The 23,469-nt window shown below is 36.2% G+C and overlaps 1 protein-coding gene across 5 annotated transcripts in view; it reads left to right on the top strand.

Moving 5' to 3' along the window:
* The window catches only part of LOC308194777 (uncharacterized protein), a 187,648-nt gene that overhangs the window by 11,417 nt on the left and 152,762 nt on the right, over window positions 1–23,469 (top strand). Inside the window, exons 3-4 of one of the 5 annotated variants that reach the window (XR_013950864.1) lie at window positions 6,553–6,690; window positions 10,228–11,924. The exons of 1 other annotated variant lie outside the window; for it this stretch is intronic. The gene's annotated coding sequence lies outside the window, so the exon portion shown is untranslated. Of the gene's footprint in view, window positions 1–4,558; window positions 6,395–6,552; window positions 6,691–9,294; window positions 10,196–10,227; window positions 11,925–23,469 lie in introns of those variants that run through there. 3 more of the 5 variants (XR_013950865.1, XR_013950863.1, XR_013950866.1) reach the window with 3 other exon arrangements.

Below are 23,469 nucleotides of genomic sequence, written 5' to 3'. Positions count from 1 at the left end.
CAGGGACAGGAAAACATGGTTCTAATTTAACCTCAAAGGCAATGTTGTTATTTGGTGTTAGAAAGAAGGTCATACCTCTTGAATGTCCCCAAAGTGTAGAAAAGTAACAAGGAGCTGAACTCAATGGTCTGAGCTCAGTGTCACTCATTACAGTACAGAAAGGAACGAACAGAGTCAGAACTATGGCTTGTATTTGACTCTGCTTCAAACTTTTCTTTGCATGATACCAGGTTTCATTTTATTGGTGTAGCTGCTTACTTGATGACTAAAGAAGCAGAGTACTTCTGAACAGGAATAATATGGCGCAAATCTAAGGTGACTTATGCAAACATTTATCATTAGTTGCTTCTCTACTACTAGTGGAATAACACCCATATAAAATTAGTACTGGGAAGACAGTCCAGGTAACTACTTGCTCTTTGGGACATATTAGAAGTTGTCTATTTCTTCCCATTACCCTGAGTATACATGAGCAGCTAACAGGTACGTTTTTATTTACTGGGAGCCAAAAGAATGCTGAGCTGCAAATACACTTATGCTCCAGAGACACTTAACAGGGCTATAAAAAGAGAACTTTTCAAACTTGCAATCAGAAAGATGCAATGGGCTCCTTGCAGTTAATAAGTTGTTTAAGAATTAGATGCTTCCTCAGTGTTTTGGTAATTTGAACTGACAGAAACATAGTCTACTGCTCAGTAATGGCAGGTGAAAACTAGGCCTTGTGGGAGTCGATAGGAATTCTGCCATCAGCATCAAGGGAGACAGGTTTTGCATATTCGTTTCTGGATGCGTGAGCATTATATTCACGAATAGCTAGAGTGAAACTCCCTGCATATATCCATAAATCTCGATTTCATATTTCTACATACAAAATAGGTATAAAATTGCATATACTATACTCTGGGGCCTATAGTCTTGAATATGAAAAAATTGGGTCCTAAATATGCCTGCTGAGAAATATACAGATTCCCTGAGAAAAGCCTTAGATGCAGAAATTTACTGCTGGCTATATACAGTATGTATGCGTATCAGTTGCAATGACACAAAGAATGATATAGATTTTCTGAAGAGTAGTGTGGTATCAAGTTTAAAAGGTGCTTGAGGAATATAAACTGCTGATGAAAACTGTAGGGGAAAAAAAATAAACTGCCTGTGCATTAGAAAAATGGTGTTAAGAGTATTAAACCTGATGGACAAAAAAACTAGCTACATTAATGTAAACATTTTATAATGTACATAATACAGCTCCATTTTTAGGAACAATGAGTAACTTGTTGAAAAAATCCAAATTTTCCTGTAAGGACATGAATTCTGAGAGATCATGGATCATTAAAGTTTTTGGTAAGCAGCAGAGCTGGATGACTTTTCACATTTCTAAATTACATTGTATTTTTCGGTGTTCCTTTTGTGTTCACTTTCCATGGACAATTGTGTGATTAAGTTTTATTGGCATGGCAGTTTGCAAAAAGTGAGTTTCAAAGTTATGTGCATGAAGACGAAAGGAAAATGGATTTTAAATTTGTGTGTGCAAATTAATCTCTCCAGCTGTGTTTGTGCACTCATCTACTCTGGGAAACAGGTTTAATGGTAACGTTTGTTTGTGTATGCTCACAGTAAATGAGGTGCACAATAACTTGTGAACTCTTTAAGATTGTCCAGAGAACCAAGGCATTGTTTCTGAGGGTTTTAACAGTAGTGTTTCTGTATTGAGTGATTGCAAAGATCTTGCCATTCCTTATAAAATCATCAGAAGTTTCCAGTAAGCAGATGAGCTGCAGAACTTTTTGTTGCAGCTTTAAGGTGGATTTTATTTTCACTGACATTTAAAATACATTTATTATTATTTGTCACATTTTCTAAACTGCCTTCTCCCAGCTCCCTACAACCCACCTCAGAGTCACTGGGTACTATTTAAAATAATACATTTTCTGTCTAAAAGGATAAAGAATAAAAACCACTTAAGGTTTTTCAGAATAGCCTATCTTTTATACAAGTTAGTTTCAAAGAGTAAAATTGTGCTGCAGTTCTACAAAGCCATTGAGACCTGTGCATAGTGATGCTGATTTACTGTATTCATACGCCTTCCATGTTAATCTGTTGAACGGAATTTAATTCAGGCATCTATTTGAATATCTTGATCTGATGGGGATGAGTTTTATTGAATCAAGACCAGACAGGGAGAAACTGTCCTTTTTGGGTAATCTTGTCTATTCCTTTCTGAACGGGAATTAATTTCCTCTTATTCATGCTCCTCTCTGGAGCTTTGTTCAGGCTGTTTTTAAAAAGCATCGAGTGATAGAGCTTCCAGTGCAAACCTACAAGAACTTTTACAAAAGGCCACTACTGCTACTGATGTATGAGGGAATGGAATGTGAATTAATGTACACCCTTAATCAGAAGTTTTAGGATACAGTCTAAGTTCTAATGGCTGGATCACTTTATTTCTCAGCAAAAGCCAGAACAATGCTTTGTTTACATATTGAGCTTTTAAAGAATGGAAATTGGCTGAGCGCAGAAGGTGTTTCTTCCATTAATCAAGTTACAGTTCCCTCTGTGCCACTGAAATCCAAAGTTAAACTTATAAGTAATCTGATTTAAACATTAAAATATGCTCTCTCTGACTTGCCAGATGGTAATCAGTAGCCTGCAGTAATCCAAGCTATATTTCCCTTCTTTAATTGTCCCCCATTTTTTTAAAGGGCTTTTTTAGTTTTCTCTGATATTCAGTGAAAACCAGATAAAATACAGCAATTCCACTGGGTCAGTGTGCAGAGATTTCATTTTCAGTCTTTAATACCGAATTTATATTCTCTTTCTAGATTGCTCTATAACTTCTTCCTTTTTTATCTATGTAGAAATTAAATGCTGTGGCACAAATTCATGTTGCAGAGAAAAGTCTTTACAATTGAAGGCGGATTGCATCCTTTCTCTTTGCTAGAGGTTTCTTTTATTTCCCTAATGAAAAAGTTAGTTGTTGAATTATGAAGTTAAACTACTAGAGTGCTTAATTTCAAACTTTGTCCGTTGCAGTATATTAACGTAGCTTCTTTTTCTCCAGTTTTGGCATTTTCACATATGGAGTCATTATATTGTGCCTAGGTGCAGATACAGTCCTAGAGTCAAAATATTTCATGTGTCTTTGGCTTGCAGATTAGCTTTGCTTGTGTGTTTTTTATTTTTATTTTTTATTTTTTTTTATTTCAAGTCTTTGTAAAACCTATGTTTTGAAATTGTGGAAGAAGCCTAAATGGTATAATAGCATTTAACTATGTTCAGCCTGAACATTGTTGACAGCACAACTCTGCAGTGCCTACGTGAGCTTAGAAGGCAGTGGTTCACAGGAGAAAACCCTTTGTCCTTTGACAGTGTGAGCCTGCTGATCAAAGACTTAAATGCACCTAAAGTGTGACTGAGCATTACACGTACTCTGGCAGAGAAGAGAGTATGTGAACCCCACTAGCTTTTGTTCTTGATTTCATGCTGCATTTTGTCTTCTGTTGATACAAGTATTTCTAAATTCATATTTCAAGCCGATCATGGAAATGATAGAGGTGAAGAAAACAAACCTGTCAACCTGCCTGTTTCAACCTCAGATCACGTCACTGGTCCAGCTCACAGGGTTAACTTCTCAAATGATTTCTTTGACACATCTGATGGGAGACTGGTCTGGGAATGTGAATGCTCACCTTGGAGGAGAGGTTGTCTTAAACTTTCTTTGCTATTAAGGAAAACTTAAATTTTGAATTACATCTTAGTTGTGTTGAGGAAATTTTCACTTCTACAAGGGAAAAGCTTTAAGAAAGATGGGGTATTTTATTTTGCCTAATATTTAACCTTTTTCTGTTCTGTGTAATAGAAAACAAATGGAATGAAATGGATATATTGTTGTATGGTAGCTAGATAACATTCTGAATGTAGCTTACTTGATAAAACCTATCCTTAGGTGTCTTCAATTATCTTTATCATATTGGGAATTTTAGTGTTGTAATAATTAACATAATTATGCTTGTTGAGATACAGAAGCTATCCCCTGTTCAGGGGTTAAGTAGTGATTCTCTTTGTAGGTCAAAAGCAGAAACATTTTTTACTGTTAGAATGCTTGGGTTGCTTACGAAAATTATTTTTGTTTGTAGCAAAATGCAAAGGTAAGCTGCAAAAGTACACTAATACGATAAGTGTTGCACTTTGAAAACTAAATGAATAAGTAGTGTAACCAAGAAGAATCTAATCTGTTAATGTAGTTAAATAAGTCTGGAAAAAAAAATAGCTTTGTAGATAGGGTATAAAAAACAGCCTTGTGATGTGGTTCTTAAAAAATTTTCTTCAGAACAATGTTTGGTACAACTTGTGATATGAATATAAAAACAGGCACCAGGCTGGAACTAGTCTTATTCTAGTGTGCTGCACTGAGCTTACGGGAGGGGTGGGTGATTCGTTATTTTGTCTAATAAGGAATGTTAATGCGGTATCTTGCTTGGATTCCTTGTGAAGTTTGAGAGACCATTCAGTGGGATAAATCTAACAAACTAATAATTGTCTCTTTGGCTCTTTGTTGTAGTCCTATGTGCTGTAGGTCCCATTGAAGGAACTCGGGTTCAGGAGGGGAAGTGAAATCTCAGACCATTGTACTGTTTTAACCTGATATTTCGGTCAGACTGCTTGGAGTACCAAACCCCCTCACCATCTCTGTCCTACGTCCCCTCAAGAACTGGCATCTCAGACTGCCTCAGGAAGTTTTCTCCCAATTAAAAAAACAAACAAAAAAAAAAAACAACAAAAAAATACAGCTCTAATATTTCATCCAGTTCTTCATATATTAATAAGACTCTGTCTTACATTGTGGGCAGAAAGATATACAGCAGGTATCTCCCAAGTTAAAGAGTCAGGAGAAACTATATGGCCTCCTCCTTGGCCAAAAGCTTGCTAGATATGGTGACATTCTTGCATCACTTTGTAATTAAAAGTTGTAAAATTGTGTTTTCTTTAACAATTATACTTTGTCCATGTCTTCAGAAAGCCACAGCCCATGTGGTGATACATGTCCTCCATCTGATGGTAGAAAAGGTAGAAGTTGGAGTGGGATAGGGATTTCCTTTACATAGAATCTAAGTTCCTGCAAAATGGCTTGCAAGTTGCATGTAATATCAAAATTATACATTCAGGTCCATAGCTTGGGTCCTCATAATGTTTCTTGGGGATTGAGAAAAAAGATCTTTATATGACAGGATAGCAAAACATCAGTGTTAAGCACTTCCCTTCGGTCTGGTCAATAAAACGAATTTAACTTTAATAAACTCAGAGTGACATCACTGTATGCGTTACTGGCAGATGAAAAGTGTATAAGCAAACTGCTGTCTTTTTTTCCTTCATTCGGACCATTTTTGTTCTCCTTCAGGAGTTATTTCTGTGATATGAAAAGAAGCATTTCTGCTAAATAACAGAGGCTATTTCACTTGACTCACGTTTGCTGGGTTGAAGGACATGACAACCACAAGAAAACTAATATGAAGCACATTGGTTAAAGCAAAGCAAAATGCCTTTTCTTATTGTGTATTGTGTTTTTTTCCCTAAGTATATTTTTCTTCTGTCCTTGTTTATATATTCCAGGTTACCATAAACTCCAATTCGCTCTTTAGCTGTTCTTTTAAAAAAAGTCAATTCACCAAACTACTTATATATGTGGGTTAAATTTCACTGTGTTCTGTTGTAGTGGTATCAATATTTAGTAACATTATTTATATAGGATTTTATTCTTTACTGATCCTATTCAGATAGGATCAGGCATAATGAATTCCAGAGGTGTCTTAAAACTAAGAGGATTTCTTTATTACAAGACTTTCCAAGCATGTATTACCTGTCTCTAAATACATAACATTGTTTTTTCCAACAGCCCTACCCAGCTTTTTTTTGAAATTCAACCTTTTAGTAAATATTTTTTCTCTGAAAGTCGCTATTGTTTCAGAGAAAGTGGTTAACTCAGGACAATGAAATTATGTTCACTGAAATAAAAATATGAAATAAGATATTTGGGACTTCATGTGTACCAGTGGATGAATTACCCTTTTGATTCTTTTCTTCTTCTTTACTATCCTTGAAGATGAGTTATATTTACGATCCAAAAATATAGTTATCAGTGCTTTGCTGTGATTATCTAGGGTTTGAAGCATTATATTATAAACATTATCCTATCTAAGAGTAATAATTCTAATTTCAAAAGTATGTGATAGAACCCTTAATTTGCTGTGAAGGAAGGAAGTTAATATTCAGTCACTGAATACACGAAGTTTTCAGAATTTCTTTTTCTTGCATGGCCTTTTGTAATCTTATTTACAAAAGTAAGGTAATAATATATCATCTAATGAAGCAAGATCTTAAACATTAAACCACATAGATCGCTTTTGTTAAGGCATGTAATTCCGTGCAGATGCAAGAAAATAAATGGAAAAGAATAATGAATTATAAATCTTGGCTTCAGTTAAAACAAACAAACAAAAGTCTTTCAGTGTATATTCTAATTCGCTGTTTTTTTTTTTTTTTGATTGGCTGATTCAGTCTTTCTCATTAGACAAGAAGATGAACGTCTTTAAGCATTTAAGAGAAAACCTTTAATGCAAGGTGGCCACCCCCAGTGGTCTTCACAACCAGCAGCATACATTCCTTTCAAAATCAAGGAAGTTGAAATCAGCTAAGGTAAATTGCACTGTTTGCTTCAGGCTAAGAGAGGCCCAATATACTGCTGGGACCATACAAATGAAAGATTTTTTTTTTTTTTTCCACATTTTAATAAGTGTTTCCTAAATAGTAAGCTGATTCCAAACCATCTCCTGTTTGCAGTAAGCCATGTGGTAAGAATTATGGATATTTGCTTTCTTTTTATTGTTCAATGATTTTTTTTACCACAAAACTGCCCTTTTTTTTTTTTTTTTTTTTTTTTTTTTTTTAACCTGGAGAGGGATAGGCAAAGCATAGGATCTACTTTCTGTCTTCAACTCCTTGAAGGAGGCTTAGAGTGGAGAGATGCAGACTCTTCTTAGAGGTCTGTAGTGAAATGTTGAGAGCCAAAGAACAGAAGTTTCAGCACAGGAAGCTCTGATTAGATATAAAGAAATGGAGGTAGTCAAATGCTGAAACAGGTTGTCCAGAGCGATGGTGTTCTGTCCATCCTTGGAGATATTCAGCATTCACCAGGACAAGGTCCTGAGTGACCTTATCTGCCTTTGGAGTTGGCCCTTCTTTGAGTGTGTGTTTGTATACATTGAATTACATGACCTCCAGATGTCTCTTCTAGTTTAAATAATTCTATTATTCTATGATCAAGCTGAAGTGGGAAATTTGTAGCAAAATGCCAGTGCCAGATAATTTTTAATTTAGATTGCAATAATGGCTATCCATACTGAGCTACCTGAATGCCAAATGGCCTACAGGGTTCCAATGGGATAGTTTGCAAAGCAATGTTCATCATGTTTTGAGTAAGCATTGCAGAAAGAATGGGTATTTACTTTGGAATCTTTCCAGTGGGAGCAAAAAAAAAGTAAAATTTGATTCCAGAAATCTGGAGACTAGTATAAAGCTTAATATCTATGTAACCATGTGCATGTAACCTAAGTGAATTTGGCCAAACAAAAATAGCATTTTCAGACTGATACATATTTACAAGGTCTGCAAGTAAATACATTCCAAAATGATATGAAGTCTGTCTGAGTGCTCTTCTGATAAGCAATCCAATTTTGAAAACACCTGTTATCTCTTCTGTGGATGATCCATACAAGAAGAAAAATCTTGGATGCAAAAGTGTGTCTGAAAGCTCCTTTTCCTGGAGCTTGAACTGAGGATGCACCTCTGCTAGCTTAATGGGAAATGTAGAGGATTTAAAAAAAAAATCTTTAAATGTTTGTACGGTATATATTACTAGACAAAGCTGTAGCTTTTTCAGTCCACAACACCTGTTTCCCTCATACAATTTTCTCCTTCAACCACAGAATACTTCCTCTTCCTCACCCACCCAATCAGGCTCTTTCCAGCTAGCCAGATAAGCTCTTTGGTTCTCACTGGGGACTTGGTCTCTCTTTCTTGGTCATATCAACAGTTACTTTCACCAGAAGTGAGCCCTATTTATCCCTTTTGCTGTACCTTTTCATCTTACTCAGCGTTATTGCTCTTTGATAGAGTTTTATATAACCAAAACACTTTAGCAAGCTTTTGTTCAGACGTTCAGCAGGTTTCCATCAAGAATTCGCAAAAGTTACTGGTAGACTCTATTCTGTATTAGTATTTGAGAATTTTACTTTATTTTTCATTGGAGCAACAAGCTTATCTATTAACATCTGAGGAAGTTAGTGTTATCCTACATTAGCTTACCAAACATAATAAACCATTGCAAGTTTGGTTCTTAAACAAATCAAAAAAGCAGAAAAAGTTTGTATGCATGAGTCTTGATCAGCGTGATTGAAATAGTGATGTTAAGCAAAAGCCAGATCCTTTAGCTGGTCAATGCTTATGTGCAGCCTGATGGCTAAAGAAGAAGAAATTACATGAGTTTTAGAACAAGAATAATTTAATGTTCAATTTAGCCAAAGAACAAGAGAGCAACTGGATTAGTCCTCCAGACACTATGGCAGGGAACCTATAAAACAACCTCAATTTTCCAACAATCTTATGATAAATGACCAATGTGTGGGAGTTGTTCTTAGTTGTAGCCTTAGTATATGGGGTACAGGTAAGAATTAAATCCTCCATCTCTCTCCTCTCTCTCTCTCTTTTTCTCTCTCTCTTTTTTTTTTTTTAAACAAAGATCAAAATAAATATTAATGGCAAAAATCCCATTGACTTCCAAAAGGCTGAGATTTTATATGCTTTGTCTTCTACAAAGACACCCTGGGAACAAATATGAACAAAACAATGTTTAAAAAAATAAGCAAAACTGGTATTGATGTGAATGAATGTGCTATTAGAACGAGGTAATCTAGTAGAATATATATATATATATAAATGTGTTCATTTGCTTGCTTACAAGTTACAAAATGCAGTCTAAGAAAAAATTGATATTTCATTTTTGCTTAATAAAACTGAATTAAAATAAGTGACTCTCAAGCTGAGTCCTGCATGGTACGTTGATTTTTTCCAATTGCAGAACAAATTAGTGGTCCAAATTTGTTTTGGAAAAAACAAACAAAACCTGTTGTCTAAACAATGAAGCTGTCTTAATCTCTTGTTCAAGTCAACACTAAAATAGGAAGTCATTCTTTAAAACAGCTCATCGGAGAGCTGAACTGTAAATAACTATTTTTTTTCCAGATCTCTGGAGGAAAATGCATCTAGTTTAGGCATTGATTCAGCCCTGAAAATGATTTGATTGTACTTATAAATGATGTTCTGACAAAAAAAAAGAAAAAAAGAAAAGGAATGGAGGAATTCATCTGACTGCGACTTATCAGTGTCAGTATAATGAGAACTAAATTAGAGGGTCAGAGGATTTAAACTATAGCCTGTCCTGAGGGAAATGAGGCTTTGACATGAAAAGGCTTTTGCTAATGTTAACATCATAAAGAACAGCCTACAAGAGCCACGCATTGTGGAGGGAGAAGCATGTAAACGAATATACAAGCATTGCCAAGCTACCCATCATAGAATCAGAAAGATTCAAACAGAAGAACTGTGCTGGTGCTAACATCTTCTGACTGCCTTAGCCGGAAAAGAAAAAGTAGTTTTATCAGCATTTTGGATTTTGCTTTCTTTTATAGGAAAGGATCTTGCCTGATACTTTCAGTATTAAAAATATTTTTTTCTGGAAAAAACAGTGAACAGAGAATTGGTGACTTCTACTGAACCATCGCAGAATGGGCTGTGTTAGTGAAAAGCCAGGAGGACTGATGGCCAGATTAGTTCAGCACATAAATGTTTAAGTCCGTTGATCAGTGCAGCTACACTTGGAAGCAGCAAATTCATTTATCTGAAACCACAGAAGCAGTAAACACTGCTCTGAGACACTTAACAGAGCTTTCTGTACAGCTGATCTCTGATAACCTTCATCAAGGCCTCTAAGAGGCCGGTAATCCTGTGTTAGGCTCTGGTTGTGGTTTCACATACAGGTGACACCACCACAGCTGCTGAAGAGAGCTGCCCTTGCTGCTCTGTGGTCCTGTCTCTGTGCAGAGTCCCTGCTCAGCCAGCTGAAGGACTGCACCTCAGTCACACAGTCCTAACACCTTTCTCTCTTCTTCTGTACAGGAAATGGTGAAATGATGACTGGAGCTTCATGGTGCTTTTAGGAATTGATGTTGAAGCGAGTCGTTGCTGATATGTAGTTGTTGCAGTTTGAAGACCTTTCCTTTTGCTCTTCTGCTGAAATCTCAGGTCACTTTTTCAGGATCAGCAGACTTGCAAGGAACAGCTTCAAGCTTTGTCTATCTCAGATCCATTTCTTCTCCCTCCTCTTCTCCTTCCTCTCCTTCCATGTGTAAATCATTTTATGTATGTCTGGATAGTATTTAAACACGTTATTCAATTGATAATTTATTGAATAATATTTGTTTTGTATTTGCTTGATTTTCCAGCTGAAATAACATAGTGTGAATACAGTAAATAATAGGTTTGAATAGAGCTAGCTGCTGGAGGGCTGGATTCTACCTCTCATGGAGCATTTATAGCCTCCCTCTCTGCAAAAAGGTCCTCACAAAAATGAAAGAATACGAATGGTGAATCAGGATGGCGGAATGGAGACTGAATAACTGCCTTCTTTTCTCAGCGCTGTTCCAGAAGTGCTGAATTACTGACCTTGGCATATGACTGGTCAGAATGCAAGAAGTCATATTACTGTGGAGGAAATAGATGGTCACTGTGTTTTTATTGGAAAGATGTGCATCTCTCTTTATCCGCTCAGTTTTGTATTATGATCTACTGAAGGAGTTAATTTGTTTTCTGGGACAAATGAGTAAACATGTCAGCTGCACTGGGAGAAGGACATACTTTGCTGAACCTGCCTGTCTGTCAGAGATAATTCTGTCATGCTGGTTAAACAGCTAGTATGAGTACTTGCATACCTGTTTCAACTAAAATTAGCCAGGCTTATGTATGCTTTTAAAATAGTTGATCCTTGATAGCTTGGCTCAGGTTTTGACCATGGCCTTAGAGATATGACTGTTGTAGGGACTAATTTGCTACAAAATGCCAAGTGCTGTTAGTATCTGATTGCACATACGCTAGAACTACAGCAGCAGGACATACCTTTTAACTCTGGCAGCAAAGGCTGATGCAGAAAGGAGACCAGCACACAATAAAAAAAAAAAAAAAAAAAAAGGCTGGAGAGAATGTGAAACAAAAAATGACAGCCACCCTACTGTGAGGAAAAACCTACCCTCCAGAAAACAATAGAAGAGAAGGTTTGATACCCTGTGCAAGAGAGGCAGGCAGGGTTGCCAGTGCATTGTAGCATTCTTTGCCTTTTTAATTCAAGAAATTTAAACATTGTGTGCTACTTGGTTATCAAAGATCATTCAACATAGCTCCTAAGAAAGATAAATCTCCTGGCTTCCTTTGGGACTGGATGGAGGATGATTGCTGTGAAACAGGGATGCTGAAGCTGGTGAGACAGACTTTGGCATTTTGGAGTTCTGTGGCCTTGCTTTGTATTTATAATATGCATTGTATCTAGAGCACATTACCCTCTTACCCAATTTGTATTTAAACTGTCAAAATCTCAAACCTGGGATCACACTGGATGCATTTTGAACTTGCTGATCCTCCAGGGTCAAGGGCATACCAATATTAGAACAGAAGTATTTTCTGGCGTCTTTAAATATCAGCCTTTTAATGCTTCTTCCAGGTGTCAGGGTTCTTCAGTCACTTCAGGTTGTTTCTTCTGTCAATTTTATTTGCTTCACTACCACAGTGCTTTACCAGTGCACAGTGCCTATTTCTGAACCAAATCTATGCTATTTTACAATTTCTCACATGGCCAAGCATTGACACTCAAATGTTAAAAATCCTAAATAATCCTTTTGCCTAATGACCGTCTGCTTGAAAGCTTGTCCTTTTTCTCTCAAACGTATCAGTATGACTACAAAAAAGGGAGTCAAAAGAAAACTTTATGATGGTTAACAAAGAAAGGCTAAAAACCTTGCCTTTTTCACTCAGTTTCTCACCTTTGTCACTACTGACTGCAACAGCATTGAGCTTTTGTAACCAGTCAGTAGTCCCCTAAGATGAGAGTTAGCAAAAAAGCAAGGTAGAAGAGCTGGGAAACACCACATTTCTGCTTCAAATGTTACAAAAAATTTTGTAACAAGTTGTGAACTGTGTTTGTTGGCAATTTATAAACGGTTGGCAGTAACTACCATGGTTTTGCTGCAGTTTTAATTTGTTTGAAGGAAGATGATCCAAAATGCAAATGCAACTTGGAACACAATACAGCTGTTTTACTTCCCTCTAACAAAGCTGCCTTCAGTGACCTGGTGCATACTTTTGAACTAATCAGCGTACCTGTATCATGTGTGATTTTAGCTCACTACCTGTATCCTGTGTGATTTTAGCTCACTATCTGAAATTAAGGGGTGATTTTTCCCCATTTTTTTTCCAGAATCCCTGAGGAAAGTGTTTTCTTTGAGCAAAGCATTAGAATCTTTGTATTAAGAAGGATGCACCTAAGTTACTTATGTTTTGTCACTCCTCTTCTTATTTTTTCAATATAGATTATGTCAACCTAGTAAACTATAGTGAGTTTTTTGCTTCATTGTTTTTTGGTTTGATCAAAAGAGGAAAAAAAGGAGGTAGGGATTATAATGGAAGGCATTTGCAATCTAAATTGTTGTGATGCTTATTTATATAAGAGTTATAAAACATGATGTAACTAGTGGCCTTATACTCACAGGTGAAATATAGATATTCCAAGGCCATAAAGCAGCTGATAGAACTTTGGTTTCAATCTGCTTATTTTGGATCTGACTGCTGTACTTCAGGTGTTTTAGAGGTTGAGTGTTGCTTAGTTTTTAAAAAGAAAAATGAGGTTCTCTGATCTTATATGCTCTAACTAGTGGTATTAGTTTAATGAATTGTTACCCACGTTGTTACAATGAAGTGTTTACAACAGTTGGAAAGCTTAGTTATGTTATAGGGTTTTTACCAGATGGATTTTGTTAAAATATGAACCAAGGATGGGGACTAAGAAGGCTTTGTTCATCAGAACACTATTCGTGATACTCCAGAGACCAGCCATAATTCAGGCAAGTGTACTGTTTGCTGTCCTGGGGATTTTTGGTCACTGGGTAGAACTATCATTGGCAAATGTCTGGGTTTCTCCAAAAAAGGCCTGCAGGACTGGAGTAAACAATAACACAAAACCCCAACGTGTTCTGTAGCTCCACAGAGATAAATGGAGAACTCACAATAATAAAAAGGTAGTCAGGCACGATTTGGAATAGAACAATGTTGATTGCTTGTAATGATGGCAAACTGTTCTTAAAGTGTACAGGCAGATCAGCAGGAATGGAAAGTTTTCCATACAAGATTTCTGCATGTTGTTCTGTCTCGTTCCTTTACCTGCCTTCAGCCACAGAGCTGTCTGTTTTGTGGAAGATGTTTACCAGCTGTCAGATAATCATACTGCTAGTTGAATGCAGGAGGGGAGAACAGTCAGAGCAGTTAAAGGAGCAGTTACTGAGGTATATCCTTAATACACTGTGAGCAGTTGATAGTGCTATTAGTCATTTTGTTTTTGTTTTCATGAAATATTGAGCTGAATCAGTCACGTGGCAAATAAACACTTAAGATCTTGAGACTTTTCTTCCCCTCAGTCTGTCTTTGTAGGCTCTACAACTTTATCCTTAGAGATGTTTTGGAAGCCTTATAAAGACAAGTCCTTCTAGTGACTTCATAAAAGGATTTAAATAGACCACAGGTTAAAAAGAACATAGGAAACATGCAAAACCTTTTGAAATTTTTTCATATGTGTTTAACAAGAGAAATGGTCACGGGCCTTAATAATTTAATTTAGTGAAGTGCTTCTTTTGTTCTAGTTTGGTTTCATTCATATTTGGATATAAGCAGAGACTGATTCTTTCATTTTAACTCTCTCACTCAAAAGGTAGAGAGGAGTAACTGTGGTATGCACTCAGTTAAAATATGTTGACGTAAAACCTCTAAGAGATTAGCCTTGTAGTTGGGATGATTTCATACTGAGAAAATTAGTGGTAAAATTTATTCCTGTATTTGCATGAGCTATGACATTCTCATATATATAATGTCTTTATTATTATGAAAGTACTAGATAATAGAAAAATTATACAGCAGATGAAAAACAGCATTCTGTCATTTTCCTGATCATGCTATGACTATTACATTGACCACACTGTCCAAACTTGATGAAGAGGACAGTGAACTAAGGACAATGAAAGAACAAAAGCAAAAAGATGCTTCTGGTTCTTTTGTTGTTAGCTCTACATCAGCTATAATAAAATATAGACTAGCAAAGCTACTAAGGTAGCTGCATTTGGCTAATGGGACAGAGAGCAGAGACCATTGAAAAGTGCTGGTGACTTACTTTTTTGTGTTTTTACCTGGTAATGAAGTGTGTTAGCAGCATGCAATTTTGTATTATTTATTGAAAGCATTCAATATGTGCCTGCATATTGAATATGTGCCTCACTGTTCATTCCTGTTGAACAGTACGTCAAGTCAAAGTTCTAGAAAAAAATGATTCATACTTTAGATGGGGAAAATAGATGAAAAAGACACATGCAGAGATTTTGTACACTTTGACCTTTCAGCTGCCCAGAGGGTTCAAATGCCAGTTACCACAGGAAATACATCAGTTCTGGTTTTCTTTGAGCTTTCTACTAGTACAGATCTTAGAATCAAAAGGGTTTGTCCGTCCGAGCTATTCCTAAAGAGTTTTGTTTTTGACACCAGTATCACATATTTGAGTTAAGTGGCTGCAGCATAAATTTTGTCATCAGCCTTCTTTACTTCTGTTGTGGAGCACTTGAAAAACCGACTCCTTGGCATTTTTGCCTTTCAGTATATGAAATTCATTACACTGCCATTTAATCAGTTCAGGATTGCTATCCCAATTTTTCTAATGCTAGTAGGCTGACATCATAAGTAGACTGACATCAGAGTACAGATACGTTCCACAATTTGGCTTACAAATGAAGTACTAGAAAGTCTGATGAATCAGAGTCCTTTAGCACAGAGTTAATTTGAGCTTATGTCCTATTGACTTCAGAAGGAGTACACCCTTTTCCTAACTGTTTGATCAGAGTGATAAAATCAGAACATCAAATGCTGGCCTTTTATGCATCTGTTTCTGATTAGAGCTTAGGAAGACAGATGACTGGTATGTGATTACCAAGTAACCTTCATGTCTATGATCTCCACTACTCCCACTTGTGCTTAGAACTGGAAATCTTTCAAGATCACATAAACTATTACAGACAGAATGTGAACGAGCTTTGGAAGAACCAAAGGGACAAAGTCAGGATCTGATCCACACGGGATATGGAATAAGAATCTTTTGCTAATAGGAACCTTGATAAGATGCTGAGGGAGAAATACACCCCTTAGTTTAGTTCTGTGTAATCATTCTAATAATCTTTCTTTGCAGTTACTGCTCATCGTCATTGAAACTACTTAACCAGAATGGTACACAATATTCCTAATTAGGCTTTTCAGTTCCTCTCACAAGAAATGTCTTTCCTGCTGTATTTGTGAATTTGTTAGCCCTTTCATAGCTTTAGCAATGACTATTTACTGTCATCTTCCAATAGACAAATATATCTACTTTTTTGTTGTTGCACTTTTTAACCTATGTAATCACCCATAATTAATGACCCAGGAAAAGACCCCAAATGAAAGAATCTGCTCTTTCCATCCTTATATCATTATCTCTCTTTTTTTTTTTTTCAGTGAAATTAATATGGTAATGTTGTCTGTTAATTTCATTTGTATTTTTCCTTAAGATCTTTAAATAACTTACTAAACAGGACTCACTCATTATCAGACAGCTAGTAACATCTTCTCATATCATAGCTACCTAGCCAGTATTAGCTGTTGATCCCTCTAGCCTTAGCTGCTTTAGAAACCTTGTATTAACACCTGGATTCCCCACCTTTACCAAACCTTTTCTGTGGTGATACTGTATCAAGTGCCTTATTTAAATGTCTCTGATTAATAATGTTCTTCTGTCTAATAAATCAGATATCTTATGAAAGGGGAGATGAGAGAGATATGAGATGATCTACTGTTGATAAAGCCACATTATAATTTATACCACTTTCCATTTCTCCCTACCCTTAATTCATACTTCAAAAGTTATTCTAGGTATTTGCTTTGGATTAAGTCAGTTAATAAGTATAGTGGTTCCAAAATTGTTGTTTGTTTCCTTTCTGTTGAATATAGCTTCTGCATTTACTATTCTCCAGTGATAAGGTACTGCCTCCAAAAATTGTAGCAGTTAGACTTGTGATTTCATTTGCCAGTTTCATATATCTATATCCTAACATGAAGATAATCCAGCCCCTCTTATTTTTGCTTTATGAGGTATTAAAAATATTAACATTTATTTCTCTCTCAGGTGTCATAATTTCTGATTCTCTGCCTTCATTTTTACTCCTTACTGCACTAATGTCCCCATCATTAACTTTTTAGAAAATGGAGGCAAAACACACATTTAATATGTGGATCAGAGAGATTAGTATTAATTTCTAATCTATATTTGCAGCACTACAACTTTTTTCTTCCCAATGCTTCTTTATTTTAAATGTTGTAAAGAGTTCTTACTGTTTGTTTTAATAGTAAATGTAAGGTCTAGTTGAAGAGAGATCTCAGCTATTTTCCTGATTTCTGCATCCTGTAATTTCTGAGGAATAGTGCTTTCTCTTTGTTCTTGGTAGAATTTGCATGTGTACAAAAGGAGCTGAGTCATTGAAGGAAGTCCATAAGCTTTTTCTATTAGCTTTCTTTCTTCCTTGCAATGCAGACTCTAAATAGTGTCTGCCCTTTGATTTAAAGTAATTCCTTACTTTCTGTGTCTTAAAAGCTTTGCATTCCTGAACTCATGCTGTATGGTTTCTTTAGTTCCTTTCTAAAAATCCCGAACATTAGTCATAGACAGACCTGTTGTTTGTTTTGCAGTTTGATAAAGACTGAATCAACTCATGATCACTCAGTCCAAGATTATTTTCTGTGAAAAGCTGTTCTGTAAGACTTTGCTTCTTGCTAAACCTGTGTCCAAAGCAGCATTAATTTTCATTGGTTCACTGGGCATTTATTAAAGAAATCTGTCTTACAGCAAGCTTGAGACTATCTAATCCTTTGGCTCTTAGTGATGGTGTTTGTATTCAATCAAAGTTTGGGACGTTAGTCTCCCCCATTCACACAATTTCTACTCTTTATTTCTCATAATCTCAGAAATTTCTTTTTGTATTCTATCCCAAGCTTAGTGATTCTATACCGGTACTCCAAAGCTATCTCTCATTGTTTTTTTTCAACATCTATTCTAAAGTGATTATGCTTTTTCTTTACAGAAATGAAATAGTTTTCAGCCTGTGGTCCGCATGCCCAGAGAAGTCCAATGGTTACTTCTTTAGGGTCAGTGGAATGTTAATTAAGGGAAGCGTGGTGTTAATAGGCCTAAATACTTATATTCTCTCTAAACAGCTTCGTGCTTCCCTATTAGTTGCCGTATACCATGTGAGCTGCTCAATCATCTTTAGTCTTATTTCCATTGTTCTTGAATAAGTGTAAGCTTCAGTTCTTTTAGTTAAAGTACAAATAACTTTTCTGCAGATTCATGCAGATTCATTTTATGTCTTGATGTTAGCCTAGCTAGAACTAGTTGAAAATGTTTTACTAAAAATGTAATTCAGTGGACAATGGATACTTTTTCTATTTAAAATCAAAATAGGCAATACTTTTTTTTTTTTAATGGATGTTTTCAACGTTTTGTACAATTCTCCAAAATACAGGTTGGAACCAAAATTTATAATACTAAAACTTGAATATTTTCTTATTTTTATATCTTTTTCAGCAGCATAAAAGATGTACATTTTTAAGAATAGAAGTAGTTTTTATAAAACACTTTGTGTTGGACAACTTATTTCTGAAGTAGCTCCTGACCAAACCCTCCTTCAGCAGTTGTTCATTGCTTCATTATCTTAACACTAGCTAGTAAACTGACATTAAATGCTTCTGACATTAATATGAGAAAGTCCTTTTCTGAGGAAAGGAAACTAAACAGAAATACAAAAGGCATCCAAGTCTTCTCTGTAACAGTTATGCTTTTAAAGTGTAGGGAACAATAGCAGAACTAGATGAGGGCAGAAAATTATGTTAATTAACAATAAATAAATAAATAAAAGAGAAGCAACAATCCCTCAAGCAGCCAGAACTAATTAGTGAAGACATTTCAAAGTCCTGTTATTGAAGAGGCTGGATTTAGAATAAACATCACCTCCTTTCCCCACAAGAAAGAAAATTTCACCTGTCGTGCTTTATTAGGATTATCAGGAGTATATTGCTGCTGAGGCATCAGGCAGGACTGCAATAACTCTCAGTACCCTGGTCAGCAATTACTGCCAGCATCCAAGTATGAAAAGCTGAGTAGAGAGAACTGCCTGTTTCACTGAATATTTTCTCTCCATATAATTTGCTACCCTAGGTACTATAAAGCACCTTCTTCTCAGAATTTCCCGTGGTGTTCCAAAGGCATCTTGTGGCACTCCTCAAGGGCAAACAAATCATGTCACCCCCAAATAAGCCAATGAATGGAACGGAGTGGAAAATACAGTTTTCTCCTGTGTAACGCAAACTACGTTAGATTTCTGGACATAAAAAAAAAATAAATAAAAATCAGCAGGATTCTCAGAAAATTTTTGAAGATCAATTGTTTCACGTTTTTTTTACAATTTTTTTTACTTTTTTTTTTTTTACAATTACCCCTATTTAGCAAGTGACTTCACTACTACTGCTATTTTAAAGCTAACAATAAATATGCTAGTATTTTAGATGGATCGACTACTTTTGATTGAGCACTTGCTTTCTGTTGTAGGATCAAGTGTTTAATTTTCAGATCTTGACTGATGATAACTTTCTATATCATTCTTTTTCTATGTGGAACCATAATTGACTTGAGTGCATTTTGCGCAAAGAAATGAAAGATAATGGCCATGAGCCCAAGTGAGTTATTCCATATTTTCTTTGTTACAGATTTTAATCCTGATGTAATGTGTAGCTTGTACATTAGTGTTAGGTGCCTGATCCGCAGAAATACTAATGCATGACAGTAATACGTTGGCTTTATGAGCTTTTTCTATTCTAGAGAGCCAAAGATGAAAAAGATATTTGTATTTAGTCTTCTGTAAAACTGAAAATAGCATTCCTCATTTAAAGGTGGGAGAATGATGTGCAAAAAAATTTACAAATTGGCAAACCTTATATTTTAATCTTACTTAAAAATAGAATGTTCTGGCCTGCACTTGTGAACAAGAGATTGTCTTTCCTTTTCTGTCCTGACTAGCAATTTTGATGTTATGTTTCTACAAAATCTTGTGTAAGTGTTCTAAAAAATATGTTTTCACAAGGAATTCATGAATTGATATCAAGATAAGAATCTATGAAAACAGGACCACGTTTAAAATTTTTCTTTAAGAATAAAAGTGAATATCTGCCTTCAAAGCAATAATTAGAACATTGGGGTGAAATTTTCAAAAGTGCTTTATGAATGTTCTCATTCAAAATAATTTTAGCTATTAGCTATTGTGTTAGTTTTAGCTATTAACTATGTTCATCAGTATAAGAGACTTATTCTGAAATTGCTTACATGTTTTAAGGAATCTCATCTATTGTGATTTGTCAGTTGAATTCCTCTGCTACAAAAAGGATCCTATGACTAAAAGCTGAGCTGATCCACAGTAGTCATTATTTATTAGAAAATACTTATAGATTTTGAAAGTTTCACACATTGACATTATGGTAGATGAAACAATTTAACATGGCTGGTTGGCTTGCAGAATACTATTTTTTGGGTTCATTTATATTGGTTGGTTTAATCAAGAGTAGCAGGAGACCTAATGTTAATAAGATCACTGTTTGCTGTAGGTACATTTTTACTGTTTGTACAGCCAAGGTTATGTGCTGATGTGCTCATGGCTCATAGCTGGAACAACTGTATCCAGGATGAGGAATACAGTCCACTAACCTCTTTTCTAAAGAACCCATTTTTTAAGAACTGGCATTCAGAATAAAGTTCAGCTCAGGTCTCAAAAGTGACCAAAAATAGATCCGTCATTCCAGATCCTAATAAGTACTTGACAGAGTGACAGGAAGGGTATTGCTTGTATAGGAGATTTTATAGGCCTTTTGAGATGATCTCTTAAACGACACTGAAATATGTTAATGAGAGAGCTTATGTTTCTCTTGAATTTATTTTAGAGGGGAGGAGGGAACAGTGCCTTTCCAGCATTTTTGTTTCTATTCTAGTTTTCCTTTTAGCAACTGCTGTCTCTTCCTAGATATCCCATGATGATAGCTTTATGCCTGTGCGTGTTGAAAGAGATTAGATATCCCCAGCATGCTCACGTGCAAAATGTGTCCTTTGGAGTCAATTATAATTGGGGCTGGGGTAAATACTTCTTTTCATCTCCCCTTGCTCTCCAGAGAGTTTGACAATCCCAGATATTCACAGAATGCAAACTCCGAGGTTTCATGCGCTGTGGGAAAGAGCTGCAGTTTACTTTCAGTTACTCAAAGCTGTTAGATATGCTTGTAAGCTCATGCAGTCAGGAGAGCATGCAAATATCCTGCAACATATCTGACCAGCTGCAAATGAACACAGCTTGGATTTTGACTATTTCAGTTAAGCAGCAAGATCAGTATTTTATTATTAATATGAATCAAATCTGAGTATTGAATTCACACAAATAGTAGCCTTCTGGCAGTCTGTCTTGAGCACCCACTGCATCAGTATGACTGAACAAATTGTTCTGTGAGAATAATTCAGTGAGCTCTCTTTGCAATGTACAGGAACGTTCAAAGTTTTCCTGCACTTGACTGATTCAGGATAGCCTAACTTTCTGACTTCATATGATGTTGCTCCACAGTTAGTGTGATGCAGTTGATGGCAAATCTTAGACATAGATATCTCTGAAGTTATTGTAAGCCCGTATTGCAGCACTTGTGTATTCCAGAGGCTTCAGACCAACTCCAGAGAAAGGATTTGTGAACCCTTTGAGGAAGTAGTTTTTGTAAATCACTGCTGGATCCTACTGGAGTGTGTGACAGCCTCAAAATAACTTTTGCACTGCTGAGAACTGCTTGCTTTTTGGTTCAGCTGGAGCTTCTCCAGAATGTATACTACCTCTATGGCAACTGGGAACCACACTTGGAAAATATTCAGCAAACTGCAGGTTGTTGGTTTTTTCTGCCAAAAAAAGTCAAGATCTGTTGAAACCTTGACACCTGTACCTTGTCATGGAGAAAATCCTCTGAAGAAAAAACAATTGACCATTAATCCTGATAGTACATTACCGTCTAATGACTAGTTACATTTTGTACATCAGTTTTTACCACCCAGATACTGCTGTCATAGTTTCCCTGAGCAACTACTGGAAGGGAGTTAATTTCTCTTTTCAAATCAGTCCTGAAGCTTCATATCCTGTTTGGTTTTTCTTTTTTTTCATTTAGTAAAAAAAATCACAGTAGGATATTATAGGAATCCAAGGGAGATTTGTCTGAATAACAGAAATATTGAGAATCATATTGAAAATAAGATTGGACCTGAAACAACCAGGAAAATGGCTGATAGCAATCACCTGATTGACTATGATGAAAAGCACCTTGCAGTGAGTAGCAGTTGTATTTCAATGTTTCTGTTACTGTTCACATATTCCTAGGGTGTCTGAGAGCAAAGTATTTGAATAACTTTTGGAGTTACCATTACAAAATATTGTCCATTTCTGTAAAAGCTTATTGGGAAATTTCTCTGTGACATGGTAGCTTCATCATACATAGGTTAGCTTGACTGATTTTTCTGCAGATATACAAATTAGACCAATTTCATGATCTATATTGATGATAAATGGAATATATATTATCTTCCTGCTTCTCTGAAGTGCTCTGAGTCATACAGAAAGTGTTACTCTGAAATACTTGCATGTCTGTGGAGTGAATGCCAGAAATAGGAGCAAAAACTTCCATGCCAAGTAACTGTATCTGCTTGTCAGATGTGTAAGGATGAGGTAATGTGACACTATTGCAATTACTGCTGGATTGGGAAAAAGTGTTGTAGGAAATGGGTCATGTGGGCCCTATAGATTTAAGGTCTGGATCTAGCAAGGCTCTTAACCATTGTCTTATTTGAAAGATAGTTTTTCCATTCTGCTTCACTCCTGCTTTCTTTTCACTTGGCTCTGCAGTTCCATCCTTCCTTCATGCCAGCTTTGATGCCTGCCAGACACTTCTGGGAGTCAGATAAGCATGCAGAAAGCAAACCCCCTTTTGTGGAGCTAATTTTTTTTTGCTAGATTAATGCTTTGAAATCTTTTATGGGGAAGGCCTAACAAATGGCAGGTCTGGTACAAGGCTGATGCACGTGCATAGTAGTGGTGCAGAGGGAGAAAGCAGGGAAATTGGTTCCTACTGAAGACAGTGAGCTGCTGGGTATTAGCACCACCCAGTCCTGTTGTTTCTTTGAGGAGCAGGAGAGTGAGAAACGGCCTCCTTAAGTGCTTCCAGTAGCCCAAGAACAGCTAACTATCTCTAGTGGCTGGCAACAGCTCAGTTCCTCCAAATCAGGGACAAAGTATAAATACTTTAAAACAGAAATTTTGGTTAGTTCTCACTCCTCAGCTCTAGAGGCATTGAACAGTTGCCAACTCAGGGTGCCAACAAAGCAAAAGAGCTAAAAGCACCTAACACTCAATGAATCTGAGAAACACTTTTGCAGAGTAACTTTGACAGTGACTGTCTGCTACGTACCTATTCTGACACTACAGGTGAATCAGTTTCAGTTGGGCTGAGTCTTTAAAATTGTGTGTAATATGGTGCTGCGCAATTAGGTCTGTTAACTTTGATGTAGATGGTAAACCCCAGGGGGAAAAGTCAATGATAATACCTAGTATTAAGATGTATTGGTAAACAGATAATCCTGCAATTGAAATTCCTCTTTGTGATACCAGTACTGTCTGTGTGATAGAGTATAATAACCTCATGCTTTTGACCCAAACAGTCAATTTTAGGGAGGCTTATGAGTTCATCCCAAGAGGGGAATAAACTGATAATGGAATCGTATTTCTTCCATCTAACAGTGATCATTTCAAAGAAAGAAGAAAAACTCTGTTCCCCTGAACAAAGTGTGAACCAAACAGTGAGAAGTAATGTCCATTTTCGCAGTTCAGAGCATCTTTCTGGCTGGTAATTTATCCAAAACTTTTCCTAGCTGCTTGGTATTTGAATGTCATGGTTTTCTTGTTGCTTTTTTCT

The sequence above is a fragment of the Anser brachyrhynchus genome (genome assembly GCF_964034855.1).
Source record: "Anser brachyrhynchus genome assembly, chromosome: 4".
Classification (NCBI taxonomy): domain Eukaryota; kingdom Metazoa; phylum Chordata; class Aves; order Anseriformes; family Anatidae; genus Anser; species Anser brachyrhynchus.
The sequence above is the reverse complement of the archived record's forward strand: the minus strand, read 5'-3'. Positions and strand labels throughout refer to the sequence as shown.